Raw genomic sequence first — 25,016 nt, forward strand, 5'->3', positions numbered from 1 at the left:
TTTGAGACAGTGTCTTGCTCTGTCATCTTAAGCTGTAGCGCAGTCATGTTATCATAGTTCACTACAGTCTTGAACTTCTGGGCTCAGGTTTTCCTCCTGCCTTAGCCTTCTAAGTCACCGGAACTACAGGAATGTGCTGCCAGGCTCAGTCTTTTATTATTATTATTTGTACAGACAGAGTCTTGTCATGTTCCCCAGTCTCGTAGAGAACTCCTGGTATTAAGGCACATTTTTTATTTTTAAAATAAGAATAACTACACTTTTCTTTTTCCAAAGAGCTGTTTTGTTGATTCAATGAAACTATACTTAAAAAGAACCTATGACATGGTAAATATCAATAAATATTATCTTTGGTTAATTTAGCTATTAACCAAATATTAGTTTGGTTATTATGCTATTGCTGTCAGCATTATTATGTACTTCTGAGCACATATTTGCTGGGATTTTGCAATGTCATTGGTGTAATTGAAATAGACTGGGTGTTAAAGATCCATGAATTGACTTATTTTCCTGGTCCCGCAAACCACTGAATATAACACCAGTGCACCTCACCAGTGCACTTTGACATTTCCTCAACAGTAAAAATCAAAATCAATGGCTCCACACAGGATTTCTGTGAGTGTTGAAAGAAATAATGCATGTAAAAAACATCTGGTATTGCATTGGCATTTAAAAACTGGATCTGGGCAGGCCGAGGTGGCTCACGCCTGTAATCACAGCACTTTGGGAGGCTGAGGTGGGCAGATCACCTGAGGTCAGGAGTTTGAGACCAACCTGGCCAACATGTTGAAACCCTGTTTCTACTAAAAATACAAAAAATTAGCCCAGTGTGATGGCACACGCCACTAGTCCTGGCTCCTCGAGGGGCCGAGGCAGGAGAATCGCTTGAACCCAGGAGGCAGAGGTTGCAGTGAGCATATTGCGCCACTGCACTCCAGTCTGGGCGACAGATTGAGACTCTGCAAAAACAAAAACAAAAACAACAAAAAACCCCACAAACAAACAAACAAACAAAAAAAACTGGATTGTCTCTCTCCGATATTTTAGAGATAGGGGTCGATTTTACGTGCCTTGAACATTTTTAGGTAGCATTACTGACATCTATCAAGCTTAAATATATCTTTTCATATATTTCCTCAAGCAGGTAAATGTATGTAACCTAACATATCAAAAATCATAAAACACATGTCTTTGTTAGATACAGAAATATTGAAGAAAATAATCCTAGAAGTATGTCCCATTTTTTTTTTTCACAAGTAAAGGTAAGCGGTAACTTCATGACAAGAGTTGGGGGTAAAAATATAAACAGCAGCAGCCAATTTCTGTTGTGGCAGATGAACTGGATGCACCTTGATATATGATCCCTGAATAGGCAGGTGCTATTGCTGTGGAAATGTTGCAAAGCTCATGACAGATTTTGGACAATATATGAAGTGCCAGTTAATGGATAAAAAATACAGTCTATTTTATCAACTCACTTGTGTCAGACACTTAAGTTGTTCATAAGAGTGGCAGAGATCAATAATGGGCAGAAAATTCCAATCATCAAATAAACAGATAAAGCCTCTAATATCCAAGACTTAAGTGAATCTCTGCTGAGCAGCTACTTCTACAGAGAAGACTTCTAGACTTTCAGTCATTAGGCTGGAAACTGAAGATTACATGACCAGAAATTGTTATATACTATTTTATTATTCATTTTTAGTTCAGACAGGGCATACTGAGCAATAGTGCTAGTGATGTCACTTCCGTGTTTTCTGAATAAGGTTAAGTTTTATTTTTTTTTTTTAGTTTCTCTCATTAATTGTGGTATTCCTCTCATGCATCCAAAATCACCTAAAAAGAAAGCATTACACTCAAGTGGTTTTTTCAGGTAACTGATGCTTACAGATAGCTTTCCCAACCCCAGTTCACAATATGTAACCATATTGTCTGGGAAACTTTCTAGGCAGTTTTGTAGGTTTCCCTGCTTTTTAAAGCAAAGGAAATAGAACAAAATCAACATCATTTGTTATTGTTTTGTGCGACAGTACAATCTCCTGTCTAGTGCTCTTGATAGCTGTCAGTTGCTGCTTTTAGATCACATTCTTTAATAACATCCCCTTTACGTCTGTCCACCTACTCCTCTCACAAACATACCCTATTTGTACATAGATTAATTCTTATCTTGAATGGAACAATTGATGACAAATATATATATATATATATAATTTTTTTAAATCTACTTTTAAAATAGCAGTCATGGTTTCACAAATTTCTTTACAGTTACTTTGTGAATGCAGAGCCTGTTCAATAGTCTCATGTTAAGGGCTGTTCTCTAGATTGTTGTGAGACACTTGTCATTGTCATAAGTATTTTGATGATTCACATGGATCTTGACTCAAGAAAACCTTGAATCCTTAACTACAAGCTAAATCCATTGCAGACAGTGGGTCCTATTGGTTCACAAAAAGATGAAATATGGCTGAGGCAGGTGGATCATGAGTCAGGAGTTTGAGACCAGACTGACCAGCATGATGAAACCCTGTCTCTACTAAAAATACAAAAATTAGTTGGGTGTGGTGGCTTGTGCCTGTAATCCTAGATACTTAGGAGGCCAAGGCTGGAGAACCTCTTGAATCCAGGAGGTGGAGTTTGCAGTGAGCTGAGATAGAGCCACTCCACTCCAGCCTAGGTGACAGAGCGAGACTCTGTTCTCAATAAAAATAAAAGATAAAATTAAAAATATAAAAAAAGATGAAATAAAAAAATGATGTATCTGCAGCTTGGAGCCTCATCATTTAATCAGCAAGTTGTTAGTCATGCTTAGATTTTGGAAACTAATTTTTTTTGTCTTACATCTCATAGCAACTCCTACTGTGGGTCCAATTTTCAGTAGTTTCCCCGTTTGACACTAACTTTGGGTTTGGACTCCGTGTCCTAAGTGACATTGATAATTTCCTGAAGAACGGGGCATGGCTGGGTTCTGGTCTCTCTTTTCCACCATCAGGTCTCCCTGGTTCCAAACATGTATCTATTTAAATATCTACTTACCACCTCTCACCAAACTTTTCAAATTATTTTCTTCATCTAGATGTTGAACTATTTTCCCACTGCTTGCATGATATCTCTCTGATGTTGACACCTAATCACTTGAGTTTCCTTCTATTGACACCTTTCATATTTTCTGGGCTTCTATTCTGGTGGATGTATCTAGTCATCATTTTCCGGCCCAAGTTGTTACCGACTCATCTCTAGTACTACTTCTTGCTTCTTTCTTTGCTTTTATCAACTCAATAATAATTCCTTAATAGCAAGAATAAAACTATATCCATACATTTTTCTGATTTCATATATTCAAATGCTACTGATAATTTCCTACTATGTGAACCCTGCAATGTAAGTCATGATAGTGATTTCAACTCTTAGAGAGGAAGCTCTCGATGGTGCTCTCCCTCCCTGTGTCAGTATTTCTCTCTCCATAATTAGAGGCAGACACTTCACCCCACTACCCAGTCTACTCCAGCCGGGACAGCAAAGGATACATTTGTAACTCAAGTTTTTCTTTTTCAAATGATAACTTCCCATATAAAGAACCAGTTGATGGAAAATTCATAAACAATTTAGAAGATACTAGCTAAACACCACACAATAGCCTCAAGCAGACATCCAAGTTTAGTAAAAGGGAAAATGTTTTGATTGTAATCTTCTCACAAAAAAAAAAAAAAATTTGACAGAAATAAGTACCTATACTGTTCAGATTTCTATTTTCTTCTTCAAAAGTTTGAGATAAAGATTTAAGATCAAGTATTCTCTACAGCTCCCGATTTTACCCTCAGATAATATCTGTAGTTAGGTAATAACTCACCTCTTGGTTTCTTGTTTTTCTGTTTTTTCTTTTAAACAAACAAACAAAAACACCTTAGAGGAAATGAGCAGTCAAAGCCCCCTTAGCAGCTTCACAATAATACCTCTGGCGGAAAAGAACCTCTCTGGCCCAGGGCAGGAATTCTGCCCTAGTTCTCAACATGAGTAAGCCCACGATTGTCCTCTGTAGATTATGACAGACTTTAAGTCACAGTCTAGCCAAATGGCTGTTTGATGTCACCAGAGAAAAGACGGAAAATTATAAGGTAGAAAAAATATTTTTCAGTGTTCTCTGCTTTAGTCACTTAAATTTCTATACCATTAACAGCTCAGCAGCCTGTACCTACCAATCACCCCCCACTAACACAAATCTGAAACTAAATACACACTAGCATGCTTATGAAAGAACAGTCCTTCTTATCCATGCATGGATATGATCCATGCATTGATCTATTTGAATAAAGTGCCTACTATCTACTTTTCTATGTACTGTGAATACAAAGATGAATGAGATATTTTCTGTAACTGAGGGATCTATGAGTGATGTTTTTAAAATTTAGATATTTATTTTGATGATTAAGTTATAAAAAATTTAATAAATTTTTTATGCTACCCATCTTTGTGATATCTACATTTCAAAAATGGTCTGCAATAAAAGATAATACTTATCTTGAAAATGTTTTTAATTATCAGAAGATTATAGGAAACAAACACGTATCAATGGAACTAGGGCCTTGTACTTCTTCATGACTCTCAAATTGTATCACACTGACAGCCACACATATAGATCCAGCTTTACATATTTGTAAGTGGTAAGACAGATTTTCTTTGACAAAACATTAAACATTTTAGTAACAGAGTCATCAAAATCAATCAGTGTACCTGCATTAGGCATCAACCTCACTAGGTAATGCAAAAGGCTTTCCAGGGGACTGAGTGGAGAGAGAAGCTATGTTGTCTACCCTCATCAATGACACTATTGAGCATCTTTGTCAATGCATCATGCTAAGTTCTGTATGTCTGTTACACTTGTTGAATCACAACATCTGTGAAGCAATCTTTTCTTTTTTTGTTTTCACATTTTGCAATTGTTAAAAAAGACTATTGGAGACATTAGCAATGGAGGAACAAAGACATTGCTAAATGTTGCCAAAGTCATTAAATGAAGAGTGTAGGAATTAAACCCACAAGAACTTGACTCTGCAGATGAATCATGAACTACAACATGATATTTACTTCAATAATATTACAATAACATTCAATGAAGTTAAAAATTGGTGGGGAGATGGGTAACATGAAAAGAAATAATATAGTCAACAATAAAAAAGCAGACATGACAAACGCCACATGGTTGATTTACATAAATAATTACACAGTGTGAGATGCATCAATCATAATCAAAAGTTTTTGTTCTCACTCGTATTCCCACAACATTGCCTAGAACATCAGACACTCCTAATAAATATTTGTTGACTCACTCAGTTAATTAATTGATACTTTAAAATGTGTATAAAAGTTTGGAACAGAGGTGTGTTTTCCTTATTGGGTGTAAATTCTGATAGGAGATGGGTTGGGATATTCATGATTCTTGGTTGCAAGTACATAGACATTTTCCACTGTCTTCTAACTTTCCCAAGAGACAAAAAATGGCTTCTGGAGTTAGTTTATGAAAAGTAGAATCACCTTATTTGGCAGGTAAAATTTTAATGTCTTTTGACTTTCCTCCACCATCAATCTCACTTTCATAAAGAAGGTATTATCACTTTGAATATATCCCCATTGGGGCTGCAAGGTTAAGTGCCTGAGGACCATTTTTTTTTATAGATGTTTCACTGAGGCTTTGAAATGAAGAATCAAGGGTCTAATTGCTTTGCAGTCACAATATAAAAGTCTAACCATTGAAAGCACGGTCATAAAGTGAGGGGATAGCTCAGTCTTAAGATCTATAATAATGGGTGGGGCACATTCTCTAATTAGAATCCTCACTGTAATTCCAAAGGGATCTCTCCCACTTTTTGTCTTATTATATTTGTCTTTATCAAATCACATTCAGGGTTTCCAGATCTAAGCTGTCACTGAATTTACCCCTCAACTTTGAAAAACAGCTAAGTTTATGTGTCAAAACAAAATAGACTTTCTAAAAATGCTATAAGTTAAAAATAACTATTGTGAAATTATTGTGAAAGATAATGTAGTTTCTAATCTCTGGCCTTGTACTACTAAGGAATGAAAATAAATAACCAGTTTTTACTGATTCTTTAAAATCTATGAGATCATGGTGGGATGACAATGGATATTGGGTAGTTACTGCTTCTAGCCTGTAAAGACCGGAAGAATTATTCATGAATACTGAACATTAGAGTTACTGTGATGGGTAAGCAGGATTTTATGCATGGGGTGCTTCCCACGACCGTTCGTATCAAATACATCAGTGGCTTGTTTCTCTGCCTATATATGAAACAGTCTGTGTCTTTTCATGGTTAAAAAAAAGTGCCTTGCCTTTCCCTTCTCCTACACACAGAGGCTACATTTCCCCAAAGTTCAGAAAGGGATGTTTTTTCCCCCAGCATCTCTACCTGCTACACAGGCCTCTCACAGCTCAGGAAGAGACACAGCCCGAAATGCACTGCCGGGCTTTGAACGCTCTCTGAATAGCTCTTGTCAGTCAGGAGCCTGCATTTCATGTTTCAGATTTTTCCCAGGGGGCTTTGATGTTAATCCATTTCACACTTCTAACACGTCTGTTCTTCTTCAGGCTTTCTTATCTTTTCTGAGCATTCAAATATATATGTGGGGGAAAGAAAGAAAAAAAAAAAACTTTAGGCTGTCATTGTGCAGTTTCTGAAGGGAGACATTAATGATGAAGCACATTCTACCTCACCTCATTGATGCTCAGTTCTAACCACATGAGACACTGAATAGGAACTGCAATTTTTCTACCATTTACATTCCCCCAGTAAGGTCAGATGACCTGGGTGCTGGAAATAATTAAAGAAGCCAGCTAAGTATCTGATAAAACATGTGCAAACATGTTTTGAGTTTTTACTATGTGCCTAGCTCAATGCAATGTGCTGAGGAAATGCAAAATGCAGTGATGTGGGAAAGTAGTCCTACTATTTGATAGCATCAAGTCCCATTGGTCAACAAAGACAAATATGTAAAACATGAAATCATCATATAAAACATAAAAAAGCTCAATTTGACAATGCAATTAATTTCACAATTCAACATATGATGAAGTGTTAACAATGGTCTATTGATTATTACCCAGATGAAGAAGGAGCAATGACTGTAGGCTATAGTGAACTGAAAAGCTTTGATGGAAAGAAAGTGTGGCTAAGAGGTAAAGTGGAGATAATATATCAGTTGGGGGTTAAGGATCCTATAGAAGAAAACTTTCTTTTTTTTTATTTTTAGTTTTTAATTTTTAATTTTTTGTTTATTTTCTAAGGAAATATAAACTTTGTTGTCCAGACTGGAGTGCCGTGGCTTGATCATAGCCCATTATTGCCTTGAGTTCCTAGGCTCAAGCAATCCTCCTGCATCAGGCTCCCTAGTAGCTGGGACTACAGGTGCCTGCCATCGTGTCTGGCTAATTTTTGAAAAAAAAAAAAAAAAAATTGTAGAGATAGGGTCTCGCTATCTTGCCCAGGTTACTCTTGAACTCCTGGGCTTAAATGATTCTTCTGTCTCAGCCTCCTAAAATGCTAGGATTACAGGCATGAGGCATTGTGCCTTGTCAACTTTCTTTTTCAGTAACTAATTTTATCTATCCTTGATAGAATATCTTTTTTCTTGGCAGACTTATTGTAGTTGCAAAGAGAAGTGGTCAGGCTTGATTTTGGCCCTCAGCAAACTTACAATTCCAAAGAGTGATAAAGGGAGAAAAAAATTTCGAACCAATAATACGCATGATAATCTATACGTTACTAGGGTGAAATATAACAATTAATATTGAGGTACTTTTTCTTTTTTATTATATTCTTTCAACCCTATTCTTTTGTTAAAAAGTAACTGCTACTATCCTGATAAAATAAAAAGAACAGCTCTGCAAAATGCTACAAAGTACCATATTAGATATATTACATGAATTTAAATGGAGGCTATTGTCAGTGTTATCTTTCTTCTCCTTTCACTGAATGAAGCATGGCAAAATTTAATCTATAAACTTCTTTGCAGAACATTCTACAGTCACAACAGAATTTCATCATTAAGCGTACAGGCTACAATTCGTGATGTGCCTTCTAGAGCTTCCTATCTAGGATTGAAAGTGAGTGTTTTCTCTTCATAGAAATTTAGAATCAGAAGCTAAATGGTATTAATTTTTATGTTGACATAAAAAGCCAGACCTTGACCAAGGTTTAGAGATTATGAAGATATCTATTTTGATATAACTTGAAAAAATTCTAATAGTAGCTTCCATCCGTGTAAATCCATTACAGGAGAGAATGACCACTCACTTAGGATGCTGTACTAAGAATTTCTTCATGGGTAAAAGCTTGTTTTTGAAAGCTCTTAATCTATTCTATGATTGAGTAATTCTATGATACAGCCATGTAATTTTATGCAAGATGAGAAGATGTTAAAATGAATATTTGGCCTGAAATGGAATGACAGTTGAGTGGCATAGGGGACAGTCAGTATGAGAGGTGTGTGGTGATGGGTCATTTCCACAACACTTTGTGTATCATGGTTATAGCGCAACAAGAAAATTATATGCATCATAAATATACATCTATTGTCCACCTTCTAAGTACACATTAACATGATAGTTTTCCCACTCAAGTGATAGGGAAAATGTTACATGCTGACTTGCAGGTGATTGTTTGGTTCAAGTCAGCTAATGCAGAAGAATTAGAAACCTGTAGACCTGAATTGACATATTTATTCATCTCTTTTTCCTCATTAACACTGGCCAGCCTCATGATAATTAAAATTGTCCTTATTATTCCTTTTATAATAAATGACTTGGAAACAAAACGTGGATACATTTGGTCACCATTATGTCAAACATCTGGATGTAACAACACCAAAAATAAAAATAAAAATAACAAAACTAAAAAAAAATGCATTTGATATCATAAGATGCTAGCTTACAAAATGTCAAATCCCCATTTTGCTAAATGTTATATGTCATAAATTTCCAACTTTAGTTTTATAACATAAGTAGTGCTCAGTTGCCCTTTCAGTTGTGATATTGAAATTGCAAGGCATTATCTCTGTGATATTACTTTTGCTTGGAGTTTAAGAATTCAATCCTTAGAGTATTTGCTGTAACTTAGGATGATTATCTGTGATTTCTGACCCAATGAGGCTGCTGTGTAAGTCAGCTAATTCCAGCCTAACCTCTGACAGCTAATTGGTAAACAAAACTATGAGAAGGTTTGAAATATTAAATTAGGTCTTGAATTACCTTCAACGCCATTAGCATGTTGTATTGTTGAACACTGATTTCTGTGTTCAACAGAATGAAAATTCTAAGCACAATGAAACACAAAAGATCAAAATGTTAAAGAAAAAATACTAATCATACAGATTATCCAACGCAGGCACTTAAATTTCCACTCCTGTTTTATAGTTATTATCATACCTCTATAATCCATGTCCCTTTACAAGGCTATTCAAGCTATAACACATGACAGGCAGTGCACTGCTCTGCTATTTATAAGGTGCCTTGGGTCATGTTATATGGCAAAAGACTAAAGGCAGTATGACAGAAACCACCCAAGAAGTGCAATAATCCCTAACAAATGCACAGCCTGGAGTATCTTATTGCTGTTACGAAATGAAATTCATACATTAAACTAAGAAAAATTGTCAGACCCAGAGCATTTATTGGGAATAACAAACATGTCTGTCTATTCATTGATGCATCTTTCTGGCCTATAGGAATAGGAAGTGATTGTTCCAGTCCTACAGATTATCTGCTGTATCTGACATGCAAACTGCATCAGTCTTTTTGGTTTCAGACTTCCTCAACCATAACAACAACAAAAAAAAGCCATTATACCAACACTTTTTAAACTGATGTGTTCCTTTCCCTGACATCCCACTAGTTTTGCCTAAGTTTGATTTTAGTAATGATCCATATAGAGTGGAGAAAAACATCAGGTCCCACGAGTAATAAGAATGCATGTATAGTCCAAATATACCTGGAAAAGAGTATAGTTACACTGCCTGCTTGGATCATGGTAAGCTGAGAGCACTAATGAATGGAAATGTATCCAGTTTGAGGGAGGCACTGTGGAGAGAACATCAGCAGTTAGAGGAGGCAGCTTTATTTAATACCTTTATTAATGAGCTGAAAGAGGGAGGGAATCACATACTAATGAAAACATTAAGCAACACTCAATTGGAAGGTGTTGCAAGTACTAGTGAGAGAGGAAAAAAATAAAAATCCAATAAAAGAGGTTAGAGCTGTCAGCAAAAAAATAACCAACTTAAATTTAGCTTGCAAATGTATAGACACATTGATTGGGGGGAAAATAACATGTAACCCATTGCCTATGACAAAGAAAAAAAACTACTTGAAAAGGTTGCAAATTTGGATTTTCCCATGTTGAATTTCACAAGTGGCACCAAACATCCAGTTTTACTGACTGTTTTGTTTCCTCTGAGTATCTTAATGTTATAAACCAAGGCACTATTACTCCATTTTTAGTAATCAGTGATTTTTGTTACCTGTACAAGAGTAATTTCTTTTGTCTAGCATCATTACTGTCAATGTTATTCTAATGCTTAAGTCTCAATGTCAAGGCTCTATAAATATTACAAAGAAAAAGAAGCCTTCATACTTGGGCAATCATATATATATATATATATAGAGAGAGAGAGAGAGAGAGAGAGAGTAAGAATCACTCAGAATATACATACAGCTTCAGAAAACCCAAAATAAAAATACATATGTACAAACTGAATGCTTGCACTCGCATGGGTTCACATTACAAGCAACAAGTTATATTTTAAATTTTCTTTTGTTCATTGTGTGTGTGTGTGTGTGTGTGTGTGTGTGTGTGTGTGGTGTATATATAAAGACATTTACTTTAGGGGTCATTTACAAAGCAATTCCTGCCAACGTATGCTTAATGTTGTATGTGATGCTTCCTTCCTCTCTGGCACACATCTACACACCACTCCAAAGAACAAAGCAAAAGAAAGCAAAACAAAAAACCATGAAATATTCTGTATCAGCAAGTTGTGTTTAGTGAGGAGTACTTTTTCTCCCTAATATAGCTCAGCACCAGTTTTACTCCATATAGAAATCAGTGTGTATGTTTACACACAGCGATGCCTTTATTTACAATCACCAAAATGTAAAGGACTCCATTCTGAAACATTTTTCTGAAGGTCAAGAGAGCCTGTGATGTCACTGCCCAAGAACCACTGCCTGAAATAATTGATGGCTTATGGGACAGAAGGCTAAAATTTGGGTGTGCTACCTTCAGAAGACACTGATATAAATTTGTCATATTTTATGTGAAGAGAAGTAGGCCCTGAGTAGACAGGGCAAAGACTAGAATTCTAGAACTCTTGACTTCCTGTCTAGCTTCCTTTACAAGAGTCTGATTTATAAACCTTAGGAATGGCGACTTTGCCAGAATCACACCACAGATTTGCAACAAAACCCAGATCAAGCATCCAGTGTATTTCTACTATTTAAAGATGTTTCCCTGACATGTTTGCTCTTTGAAAACCACACACAATCCACATACACAACTGACATACTCAGCTGAATTAAATCTCTTAAATCTTCCACCAGTTAATTGTCTTCAGTTTAAAAAAAAAATTAGTATTCAAAAATATTAATTGATAGAATTCGACAATTCATTCACCAGGCTTGGCAATTTCATCTAAAGGGTCAGATAAACAGATTATATGTGAATGGTTATTTGCTGAGGAACACTCTTATTCACCACTTCATAAAATTATATACTTTAAAAATCTGCTTGAGGCTCTGAAACAAATTGTTGGACGTTTGCGGAAATGTTGTTGCAAAATGAACGGATTTGTCACCAAACAAGAAACATATAATCAGATGGGCTGAATGTGCCCTAATTAGATCTCAGCCTTAGGTTGACACTTGACACATGTGTTGTGCCATGTTCTCAGGGGGCTGAAGTCTCATTATATGGGTGGTCGGGACTATTGCTATTTTGCTATTATAATTTTACTGCATTTGTTTGAAGTGTGCTTCATTTCTTTTTCTTTTCCTTAATTTCAGCCTGAGTACATGAGATAGAATTATAAGTAATTCTTAGAAATATTGAGCATACAGAAATTTTGAAATGCATTGTAGTGATGCGTCAAATACAACATTGAATAAACAGCAAAATAAGCCAACTAATAACAAGAAAAATAAGATTGGAATTCTAAAATTAAAACAAAAAGCTTACATTAAATTACCTCACTCAGTGTCTAAGCATTTGACAGTTTCAAAAATTATTTTTCTCTCCAAACACTTAAGGTAATTCTCAATTTTGTCGTAAGGTGTTATGAAGTTTGTTGGAGCCACCAGGACTAGAAGATCATCATGGGGTACCAGGGAAATAAATATTTCAAGTGGGCATTTAAGGAGCATCCACATCTGTTGGACAAACTAAAGGATGGAAAGTATCATGTCGCAAATCGGCGGGCCTTGAAAAATAAGCTTGGGTTGAACTCTGAGTGACTGAGAGTGTAAACACCTACTGAAATCTTCCTCAGAGGATAAACAGCTGGATGATCAGGGACCCACAAATCATCAGGGATGGATGCTTTGCTGGATAGAAGGGTACTTAGTTCCAGCAAGGTCTCAGGTTCACATGTACCACTCTGAAATTTGAGATAGTCCAGCACTGTTATTCTGTATTAACTATGAAAAAGTGTAACTATCAGATTAAACTTGCCTTGCAAGTAAACCTACAGTTTTGCTTCTCTGTCAATTTAACAACTGAATGGTGGTTGGCACACATACTCAAAGGGGTAAATTGTATGTAGTTTTACAGTTTTTCAATGAGATTAAGTCAATGAATAGAAGTTAGTGAGGGATGTGTTTATATTGAGGAAACACTAAAGGTCATGGAGGAACTAGATCAACACAAGGGAATATCACAGAAAAGAAAATCAGAGAGAACATTATTAGAGAGACACATATGGTATATGAAAGCAGAACATTATTCCACATTAGAGTAGTCAATATTGCAGAGTACGTATAGACTATTGTACCACATGAATGTGGATTGTCTTTCAAAAGATGCAAGTTTGCCCTCCAGGTACATTGCTTCACACATACTGGCTTCTTTCCTTTTCAAGTCAGGAAAAGGGAGGTGATAAGCTATTAAATAGGTAGTAAACTCCAGATTATGGCTTGCAGTGTGGAGTCCTGAGTCACCTTGAAAATATAATTTCCTTAGTTCTACACCCACCTGAGAAATTGTTTCATGATATGAATTAAGAGATTCCTAAATTTCATGTATTAATTACCACTTCACAGAGGCTGAAAATCAACATGCCTAAGATCCACATTTGAAGCCTCTTAAACCCACCAGGCTTGCAGTTTGCAAAGGCGGTACCTAACTAAGGCAAACAATCCTCTCAATCAAAAGAAGTTTGTTAAATGAATGAATGAGAGAAGAAAAAACTAGTGTCTTATTTTATGAAATATTAAGGCTCTTGTTGCAAATTACTTAGTTTACCTAAGGACTGAGTTAATAATAATGAACGCCGTGCAGCTATGTATCTTCAATCTCTTCAGGGGCGTTGCACAAGGACAGAATATTTCCACAAGAGTTCTGCTTGATTGAGAGTCAAAAGACCCCTTCAAAATGCTGTTGACCTCAAAGGAATTATGTGATTTCCATTTGCCAGGCCAGTGTTCATCTTATTTGGTTAACTCACTCATTGAAAGAGTGATTCAAATAGAGAGCATTTAAGTCAGCAACAAGCAAGGAAGACTCTAAGATGACCTCAGCTCATTGAGCTTCTTAACTTTCCCCAGGTGCTTTGTGGGCAATAACTAGTCATGAATTGCCTTATATTCCAAGCATCTTAAAATCTTAGCAGGCACAAACATATATCACACGATGTCTCTTAATCATTATGCTACACGTTTTCTCCTCATAGAAATGATCATTAAGTGAAGCTTAGGTAAATTGCTACTCAACAACTGGCAACCAACTAACACATTCAATTCAACTAGTACTGACCCTGAGTTGACTGCCCAGCCCTGTGCAAGATGTCAGCTCTGTGACCTTGGGCTGGTAAACTGAACTCATCCACAACCTCTACCTCCTCATTAATGATGCGAAAGAAACTGTACTTCAGTGACTTCCTAACTCTCAGAGTTCTGAGGATTCTCTACACAAATGTCAATCAAGATAAAGTGAGTAGGTTGGGATAAGTGGTTTACAGAGCTCTAGTCTGTTCTAACCCTAGGCTTCTATGTCTGAACCAAAGGGCTGCCATTTTAAAATATTGAGAAACCACTCAAATTATCTTTCAAGTTTCTCTCAACTAGCATCAATGAGTAATACAAATGGAAGATTTGTGCAATATGCTCTATGCTCTCAGGTGGCTCTCAGATGATATTGATTCAAATAACAATTACAATGAAAATAAAAACAAAGGAAATAGTAGAATATTCCAGACCTTCTAATAAAAAGAGTTTATGGCCAGGTGCGGTGGCCAATGTCTTCAATCTCAACATTTTCAAAAGCTGAGGCAGGAGGACTGCTTCAGGCCAGGAGTTACATAGTGATACTCCATCTCTAGAGCAAATAGAAAAATTGGCCAGGTGTGCTGATGCAGTCCTAGCTGCTTGGGAGGTTGAGGCAGGGGGATTGCTTGAGCTCAGGAATTCAAGGCTGCAATGAGTCTTGAGCCATGATTATACCACTGCACTCTAGCCTGGGCAAAAATGCAAAACTCTGTCTCAAAAATAAATAAATAAATAAATAAACAAACAAACAAACAAACAAACAAACAAACTAACTCTGTCTTTCAGGTCAAATGACAAAGATTTTATGAGCTCAGAGATGTATAATAGTAAGGAAAGAAGACTTCAGCAAGAATAGATAGGGAGAGCTGGCTCAGGAAACGGAGAATGGGAGGATGGATTGTATGAGGAGCTGCAGTAGAAAACAGAAAAGAGAATGTAGAATGTTAGAGAGAAACGGAAATGACTGGTATGGAAACTGTACAGCCTACCCAAACATATCAGTGGGAAGTTATGTTGCCTGGAAGCTCCCCAATCAAACACTAGTGAACATTGCAATAAAAAACAAAGAAGACTCCAAAGTCTTGAAGACAAGTTTGAGGAAATTAGTCTGGCTGAGGTTATTAGACAGGGCAAAGAGGGGAAGGGATATAGCTGAGAGAACGTGTGGCAACCTGGCTCGAGGCTGGTGTGTGAAATATAGAGGAAAGAACGAACCACTGCTTCATTTGGATGGCATCACTTTTAACTGAAACCCATTTTATTATCTAAGCTTCTTCAGTTTCTTATTCACCATTGAGCAAATGTTTTTTTCTATCCCCCTGCTCAAAGAAATAGTTTATACAGGTTATATATCGTGAACCATAACAATAACAAGCTCTTGAAATCTAGTGATTAGTGGGTAACAAGCCTGGTTAAGACTTGACCTTTTCATCATGCCTACATTCTCATATTGTTTTCTCATAGGCAAAAACTGCACTACCATGTTTCCATTTCCTGATATGTAAATGACTAACTTATACATTCTGACTACATGAGTGAAAGAGATGAACAATCTAGGAAAACATGTTTATACAATGTGTGGCTAATACATTGCTTACCCTAAATGATAAGCATTATTTCATTAGATAGTGACAATTTCCAAGAATCATTGGGGGAAGAAAGACTGAGCTTGTATTTGTTGTTGCTGGTTGGTTGGTTGATTTATTTTTTTAACCTTAGCTTTATAGTGGTGAAGCAATTTTTTTTTTTTTTTTTTTTTTTTTTGAGGCGGAGTCTTGCTCTGTCACCCAGGCTGGCGTGCAGTGGCCGGATCTCAGCTCACTGCAAGCTCTGCCTCCCGGGTTTATGCCATTCTCCTGCCTCAGCCTCCCGAGTAGCTGGGACTACAGGCGCCTGCCACCTCGCCCGGCTAGTTTTTTGTATTTTTTAGTAGAGACGGGGTTTCACCATGTTAGCCAGGATGGAGGTGAAGCTATTTTTTAAAGATGAAAATTAATTAGCACTGAGGACAAGTTTGAACCAGGGATTATATGTGGCATCTTAAAATGGATACAACAAGTGACATTTTATAATGCTAATAATACTAATAACTGAGACAACATTAACTGAGTGGCTATTAAGTATTAGGGAAAGCTAAGCTTCATAATGACATAGGTTGCTTTTTTCTTCATTACAGATTGAAAGAATCAAATGCTTCAATCGATTTAATAATTTGCTTAATTTCAGCTCCAAATCATAAGAAGTGGAGGCATCTTTTTGTTCAAGGGTTGTCAAACTCCAGAATCTGTGTTCCTAATCACTTCAAAACATACAAAGTGCTACTTAAAATACAATATTAAAAAGGGAAGCATCCATGTAGTTCAGCTGTGTCTGAGAAAGATGGCCCTCTGTGTGTGTGTGTCTGTGAGTGAGTGAGAGGGTCAGAGCATGCTCTGACACTGCCAGCCAGAAAGGAATAGGGAATTTAGCAAATTTCAGCACTTGGGAACAAAAGTTGATTTAAAAAAAAAAAAGGCAGACTTCTTTTCAAAACTCCTCTTGTCCTAGAGGTACATGTAGGGACGGAGGAGGAAAGCAAACAGAATCCAAACACACTGAGAATGAGGGTTTACCCAAGATAGAAACTAAACTGAAGACCAGGCTGTTTGGAGATAGGACTGAGGGCAGACTAAAGTGCTGTGAATCAGTCTCAAGGATGCCCGTGGTACATGGGACACCAGGCCACTTGGCACAAAGCCTGCAGTGACTGCTATCCAGCTATCAGCCTCACCAGCGTTCTAATGATGACTGGTTTCCTGGTCCCAAATTTTTTCTTTTATTCCTATGGTTACAACTTGAGTAGCTGTGTTACAACCCAGTTCCACCCACTGGTCGTTTATCAGTGTTCCAGATATGGACAGCTAACTAGACCTTAGCTAATCTTTCTTTGTAACAGGAAAAGGTCAGCAAAAGGACAGGTGATGGGTGCCCAGGAGATGCATATTCATTTCTTAAGAATATCATGCAATTTCACAAACTGAATTCTTCTGAATCTGCTTTGCCTGCAACTCACAGCTGAGATCAAGAAAGACCAAGGAAGTTTTCCACCTCTGGGCTCTATCCTTCATCAGGTCTGTATCCTGATGAAACATAACATTCATCCAGTGTGTCAGATCTGTGCTTTCTTTTCTTTTCTTTTCCTTTTTTTTTTTTCTTTTGAGACAGAGTCTTGCTTTGTTGCCCAGGCTGGAGTTCAGTGGCGCAATCTTGGCTCACTGGAAGCTCCGCCTCCCGGGTTCACGCCATTCTCCTGCCTCAGCCTCCCGAATAGCTGGGACTACAGGCGCCCGCCACCACGCCCGGCTAATTTTTTTGTATTTTTAGTAGAGACGGAGTTTCACCATGTTAGCCAGGATGGTCTCAATCTCCTGACCTCGTGATCCACCTGCCTCAGCCTCCGAAAGTGCTGGGATTACAGGCGTGAGCCACAGCACCCTGCCAGATCTGTGCTTTCTTTGTCAACCTCTAACTTAGTGGAACATTGTAAAAAGTTATCCATTGGCCCGGCACGGTGGCTCACGCCTGTAATCCCAGCACTTTGGGAGGCCAAGGCGGGCGGATCATGAGGTCAAGAGATCGAGACCATCCTGGCAAACATGGTGAAACCTGTCTCTACGAAAAATACAAAAATTAGCTGGGCGTGGCATGCCTGTAGTCCCAGCTACTCGGGAGGCTGAGGCAGAAGAATGACTTGAACCTGGGAGGCAGAGGTTGCAGTGAGTCGAGATCATGCCACTGCACTCCAGCCTGGTAACAGAGCAAGATTCCGTCTCAAAAAAAAAAAAAAAAAAAAAAAAAGATTATCCATCTAGACCTAGAACTGAGAGTCCGGCCAGACATGGATCCCCTTTTTGACCCTTAGGGTTTCTAAAACTAACATTGGCTGGGAATCCACCTGTGCTTCCTTGTCTTCAGACTGTACACTCCCTCTTGCCTCATTTGATAAAATTGGACTTCTGTTACCTTGGAGTTCCAAGTAGTTACTTTGACTGATTTCTTATTGTTGTCTTATCATAAGAATTATGCACCAAAATCAAACTTTGATTTAGGGGACCAACCCTACTCTTCTTAAGCGTTTTTCCTCCTGTGAATAGAGAAGAGGCCCTGCCCCATAGCCCAGGGTATAGAGTCTGCTGCCAAGTAGAAAAGTTCTATTGATTACTGCTCTTTTCACAAACTCCCAGTACTGAATAGCATGTACCTTATTTGAACTCCACACTCCACCGCCAAGTCCCTTCACTGACTCTTACCTGAATCTGGACAAGTGCTCTTAGTGAGCCAATTTCCTTAAAAGTCCCAGCACCCTGCACGCTTTCAATCAATAACTGCGACTGAGGTGAAAAGATTGTGTGTTTAGACAAACAGTGGGCTGTGTTCTGTTGAACTGATAGCTGGTGAGGCTGTCAGTTTGTACCTGCCTTTTAGGAGCCTTCAGTCTACTTAAAAGGTAAAAGTAAAACTGAATTGATAGGACTCCTTCTAACTATGTGTCAAAAAGCCTGTATTGGGATTTTCTAGAGAAACAGAATCAATAGGTTGCATAGAGAGAGAAATATAAGAGGTTTATTACGCAAATTGGTTTATGTGAAAACGGATGCTGAGAAGTCCCACAGTCTGCTACTGGCATGCTAGAAGAACCAGGAAAGCTGATGGTGTAATTCAATCTAAGTCTGAAGGCCTGAGAACTGGGGATGAGGGTGGATGAGTTGGGATAATGTCATGGAGTAAGTCCTGGTTCGAGTCCAATCCCAAGAATCAAGAACATCTATGTCCCAGAGTGGGAGAAGATGGATGTCCCAGCTCAAACAAAGAGAAAGCAAATTTGCTCTTCCATTGCTTTGCTTCCCTGCCGCCCCCAGAATCTGGGCTCTCAACTGATTGGATGATGCCCGCCCACTTCGGTAAGGGAAGACTTGTTTATTTAATCTACCTATTCAAGAGCCAGTCTCTTCTGAACACTCTTGCAGACACATCCAGAAATAATATTTTACCAGCTGTCTGGGCATTCCTTAATTCAGTGAAGTTCATACGTAAAATTAACCATCATGAAGGCCAAAATATATTGTATCTGTGTGAGGCTGGAAATGTTTGAAGGATTTGAAGAAACTGTCGTGATGAAGACTCCATTCTTGAAAGCTAGACTCTGCTGAGTGTTACACCTTTAAGGAATAAACTATTTTACAGATGAGGAACCAGAGGCTTAAAGGTTAACTGTTTTTCCCCCGATCACACAGCCAGTGCAAGTTAGGCCTGAGAATTAATCCAACTTTCCTTTCCCCTATGCTCTCTGGAAAAGAAACAAAACAAACAAACAAAATCTTAATGATGGAACTTCAAGAAGAATACAATTTAAATTGTTTGAAAAGATGAACAAAAGGAATATGATTTGAACCCATATGGCTTTGTCAATGTTCATCAATCATTTGTGCCAGTCAATTCTCATTCAAATGGAAGAGACTAGTGTGTGATTTATTGAACAGTCTGTCATTTCTACTAATTCCATTAGGACTTTAATGGTAAGAATTACCTGGCAACTGCAGCAGGAATCCAGAAGCTCATGGGCATCGCTTCTGGGCAAAATGTGGCCCTGGGTGATTGGGAAAGAAAGCCAGACCTATTCAGTGAAGAACCAATTAGTTCTACCCTCACCACTTTCTCATCTGCAAATGGCTTTTTTCCTTTTCTCCAGCTGTTATCTGTTTTTCAGCTTGCAGTTTCTCTAATGAGGTATTTGGTACTTAATCTTTCAGAATAATGAATGAGTCAGTCTCTCTGCAAAGGTGGTTCCTGTCCTGGGAGCACTGTGGCAACTCGTCAGGATGCCAGTCTATTGTTTGTTAGGTTTCTGTGAGGCCAGCCCCCATGGATGTGTCTGACATTGAGATTACATTGCCCAACAAAGGTGGGACGCGGGTGGGGAGGCCTGGGAATGGCAAGGCTGTGAAGACACATACTTTGCCCCAACAAACATAAAGAACTAAAGCCACGTGTTAATTTCTCAACAGAAGTGAACTTCTTGGCATAGACCATTCTACAAATCAGACTTACCAATAAGAAAATAACTGTTCAGCTTTTTAAAATGTCTGTGTACACACAGGTACCTATTATTTGAAAGCCACATAGTTTAGACACTAATCACAGTGACTATTAAAATATAAATAAATAAAAATTAAATTAAATTATTCATTTATTTCCTCAGTTGCACCAGTCATTTTAAGTTTGTGATAGCCATGTATGAGGGAAGGCCACTCACAGATACAGAACATTTCCACCATTTTCCAAAGTTCTGTTGGACAGCACTTTTCTAGAAAAATAAGCCAATAAATTTACCATCCTCAATGACTCCCCCAGTAATCATATCAAACACAGAGTGTTATAAATAATAAGCAATTGGTATCTGTTCTGTCTAATCAAGGGACTGAAATCTAGCATTTATCACCAAACACAAGACATTTAAAAATCATACACTTATGTCCCTGAGTCTAGAGAATAATCAGTGTAATTGCCCCACTAAATAAGCCACTGTACACAACAAAGATAAGGAACTGTCTATTTCTCAATACCATTTACAAAACAAAAATCAGTAAACCCTCATCTCATGCTGTGTTCTCCAGTTCATCTGAAACACAGTAACCTGACAAGGGCGTTTGATAATAAAATTAAGGCGGAATTTGGAATATGTACTTAACAAGCTCTGCAAAATATTATTTTTCATGTTACAATCTGAGAATGTTCACTGTAGAATCACACATGAACTCTTGGTCTCTCATATGTAGTTCTCAAAATAAGACAAAGTCAGACTTCCTGTGTTTGAATCTTGGCTCAGCTGCCTACAACTTTTTTAACCTTGGGCAAGTTGCTTTTCCTGAATCTCTCCAGCAGAAGTCTCCTTCCACATCATTGGTGAGGTCTGGCTGTGACATATGTCCTTGAGTGAACTCAGAGCAGACAAAGCTGAATAAATGGTCATGAATGCTTAGACTAATTAGCTTTCGTCACAGAGCAGAAGAAAGAGCCAAGGAGGATACAATCATCCAATATTAAACAAGGTTAGAAATCTTTAGCAAGGAGGAAGCTAGGTGGAGTGACTCTTAGGATGTAACCAACAGTGTCTGGCCAAGAATCTTCCTGCTTGGTGCTCAAACATGGGATATTATTGCTAATCCTGCAGGACAGATGAGTATAGCAAACCTCTGAACTGTTTCATATACTTGCCAAAGTCTACATAGCTTGTTGGCTAGAGATTTACAAACAGGGGCATTGTCTACTCAATCAAGGTGCCTTTCTTCTACAGTTATATCAATAACTTCCACTGGCTTGCTTTTCTTCTATTGTCATAATGTTTTCCCTTTTATATGTCTTTCCTCTTTTCCTTTTATATTTTATGTCAGGACATCAACTTTACGTATTTCCTGAGTCCATCTCTCCCTCACCTCCTTGATACCAGGCTCAAAAATATACTTTGTATTTTTCCTTTTCCCCCTTTTCTTTTAGTAGCAAACGTGGGATTTTTAAATTAGACACTTGATCTTAGTCATTAAACATGAAAACAGATAATCCTATGCTGCATTTTTAGGAATACGTGTGTGTGTGTGTATGCGCATTTTCTTACCAACAGAATAAAATGAAAGAGACCCAAACCTTCCTTCATTATTCAGGCTCAGGAAGAATATTGTAAGTAGAAGGAAATCTGACATCTCTTCATCCTCAATGGGGAAACTTTACCGCACTCTTTTAAAGAAGTGGTGGGAGCACCAAACATAAAAAGGCATCTTTACTAAAGGAAAGAAAGCCAATACCCCAGGAGTTAGAAACCCCAAGTCCATTATGGTTTTTGCAACCGTCTGGCTGCATTTCGAAACCTCATATTTATGAGCTTGCTCTCAGCTTTCCAGCTCTCCCAGGCGACGGCCTAAAAGGAAGATGATAGCTTCAGGTGGGGAATGAGGAGCAGATGGGGATGGTCACTTAAGGCATGGGGTCCTGTTATCATCACCATGCATTTTATTCCTTAATTATTAAGGAACGAGGGTAGAGAAATTAAGAGAATGTAATGAGCGTTTTCAAATAGGCTGTGTTTTTGCAAAGTGCCCATGAGGAAGCACCTGTTCTGGTTACATTTTTTACTGCAAAAATGTTTTCAGGCTTTTGTTCATTTCTTTTTGCTTGTTTCAAATTGTTTCTAGGAAGCAATTTTATCTTTGATCATTTAATTCTGGTAATTAGGGTTGTACTGTCCTCAAAAAGGCAAAATATCATGAAAAACTCCATTTGACTGATTGTATAATGTTGTAGGTAGTCCATAACAAGAGTTACAACTATGCCATATAGGGTGAGTCACCTTAAATTTCTTGGCTTCTATATTTATTTGCAAGGTAGAAATAATATTCAGGCTTTTTATATACCCAAGCTTACTCTCAAGGATAGGGATTAGAGGAGATGAGTAGAATATTGTACAATGAGATGAAAATTATGGTTTTACCCTTCATGTGGGTTAACTGATATAAAAAGTTTAAATATACTATAAAAAACATGACAACAAGTATGTAAGTCTCCAAATTTTGTCTTATATTTCATCCAGCCATCTCATAGATGCCTATTGTTTCATGCAATACAATTAGTAGTATGGCTATTCTGTAGAATCCACCCTTACAACGGGGAATAAATGGTTTAAAATGCAAGTGCTTCTTTTTTTTTTTGAGACGGAGTCTCCCTCTGTCTTCCAGGCTGGAGTGCAGTAGGACCATCTTGGCTCACTGCAAGCTCCACCCCCCAGGAACGCTTTTACTCTGCTAGTGGGAGTGTAAACCAGTTCAACCATTGTGGAAGACAGTGTGGTGATTCCTCAAGGATCTAGAACTAGAAATACCATTTGACCCAGCAATCCCATTACTGGGGATATACACAAAGGATTATAAATCATGTTACTATAAAGACACATGTACACATATATTTATCGTGGCACTATTTACAACAGCAAAGACTTGGAACCAACCCAAATATCCATTAATGATAGACTGGATTAAGAAAATGTGGCACATATACACTATGGAATACTATGCAGCCATAAAAAAGGATGAGTCCATGTCCTTTGTCGGGACATGGATGAAGCTGGAAACCATCATTCTGAGCAAACTATCACAAGGACAGAAAACCAAACACCATATATTCTCACTCATAAGTGGGAATTGAACAATGAGAACATTTGGACATAGGGTGGGGAACATCACATATCAGGGCCTGTCGTGGGGTGGGGGTAAAGGGGAGGGATTGCATTAGGAGAAACACCTAATGTAAATGATGAGTTAATGGGTGCAGCAAACCAGCATGGCACATGTATACCTATGTAACAAACTTGCACGTTGTGCACATGTACCCTAGAACTTCAAGTATAACAACCAAAAAAAAAAAGAAAGAAAGAAAGAGAGAAAGAAAGAAAAGAAAAAAAGAAAAGCAGAGAAAAGGAAAGAAAAGAAAAGGCCAGTAGGGGACACTAACTATGCATTATGGAAAATTATGGTACATAAATTGACCTTGAAAGATTGCAATGGGTCTATTAGGTCGGTGCAATAGTAGTTACAGTTTTTGCCATCACTTTTAACTGCAATTACCATTGCACCAACCTAATAGCAAACAGGAAGGTGTAGCCTAGGTGGAAGGAACTGCTGAAGATCAGAAGCATAATATGAACACAAGTCAAGTGTGTACAGGGTACAAGAAAAAAGCAAATTTTGTGCTTGGTTATAATCTCAGAAATGCATTTTGGGGCCCAAATTTTTATTAACTTTCATCAATTGAATTGACACTGAAGGAAAAATAAAATTCGGGCTTTTTCTTTGATTTTCTTAAAGATGCTTGACATTTGACATTTGCTCAGCAAAATCATTGTTTTTAACATTACTTTGATGAGGCATTTCATACTAAATTTCAAGATTACTAGGAAAATAATAAACTTATTAAAGTCTTTTAATTAGTTTATTATAATCATTTTGATAACGGAGACATTGGAAAAAACACTAACCTGTCTATCTTCTAAAATATATTACCATGCTGTTCATGCCCTGTGAACTATATAGGACAGGGGTTGGCAAAATACAATCTGTGAGCCATATACAGCCTTTTGCTTTTTCCTGTAAATAAAGTTTTCTTGAAATACAGCCACATTCATTCATTTGCATAGTTTATAAGGCTGTTTTTATGCTAGAACTGAAGAATTGAGTTGAGAATTGGGATAGAGTATGTGGTCTACAAAGCTTAAATATATATTTACTACCTAGACTTTTACAAGAAAAGTTTACCAACCTTCCTATAAATGGTAGCACAAGCTAGCACTATCAAAAAAAGACAACTTGGGCAACTAACAAATTGGCCAGTTTTTAAGACAGACAAATGTAATACTGGACTTCATTCTCTTTGTATGATGTAATCTCTCTCTTTTCTCTCTTTCTCTCTCTCTCCTTTCCTTCACTTTCCTTAGAAGGCTTACTTTTTCCTATCATCTCTTATTCACTAATACCATAAAAGAGTAAAATTAGCACAGGTAGAAAATAGGAGACAGTCCTGATGATGACTTGTTCAAATAAGAAAATGTTTGGATACATTCCAGGTGTGACGTGGCATCTGCTGATAAAATGAACTTGCCAAATGAAACAGATTTGATTATAAATTTCCAAATCTGGTTACAATCTTATAAATTTTATATGTCTTCTGTAATTTTATTTTTCTCACAACATCTACTCGTGCAGCTCAGCTGATAATTGCCTATGCCAATTGCTTATGCCACATATGGATAAGTTTTGTGTCTTGAAGTCAGACAATCTCTCAAAATGATTTTCCAGCCAGCCACTCCTTATTTGGCTCTTAGGAAAGCCTTAGACTCTCTAGGGGGGAAATAAATATATAATGATCTAATTAGGCTAGCACTGTTCACATTTCT

The sequence above is a fragment of the Piliocolobus tephrosceles genome, chromosome 18 (genome assembly GCF_002776525.5).
Source record: "Piliocolobus tephrosceles isolate RC106 chromosome 18, ASM277652v3, whole genome shotgun sequence".
NCBI classification, from domain to species: domain Eukaryota; kingdom Metazoa; phylum Chordata; class Mammalia; order Primates; family Cercopithecidae; genus Piliocolobus; species Piliocolobus tephrosceles.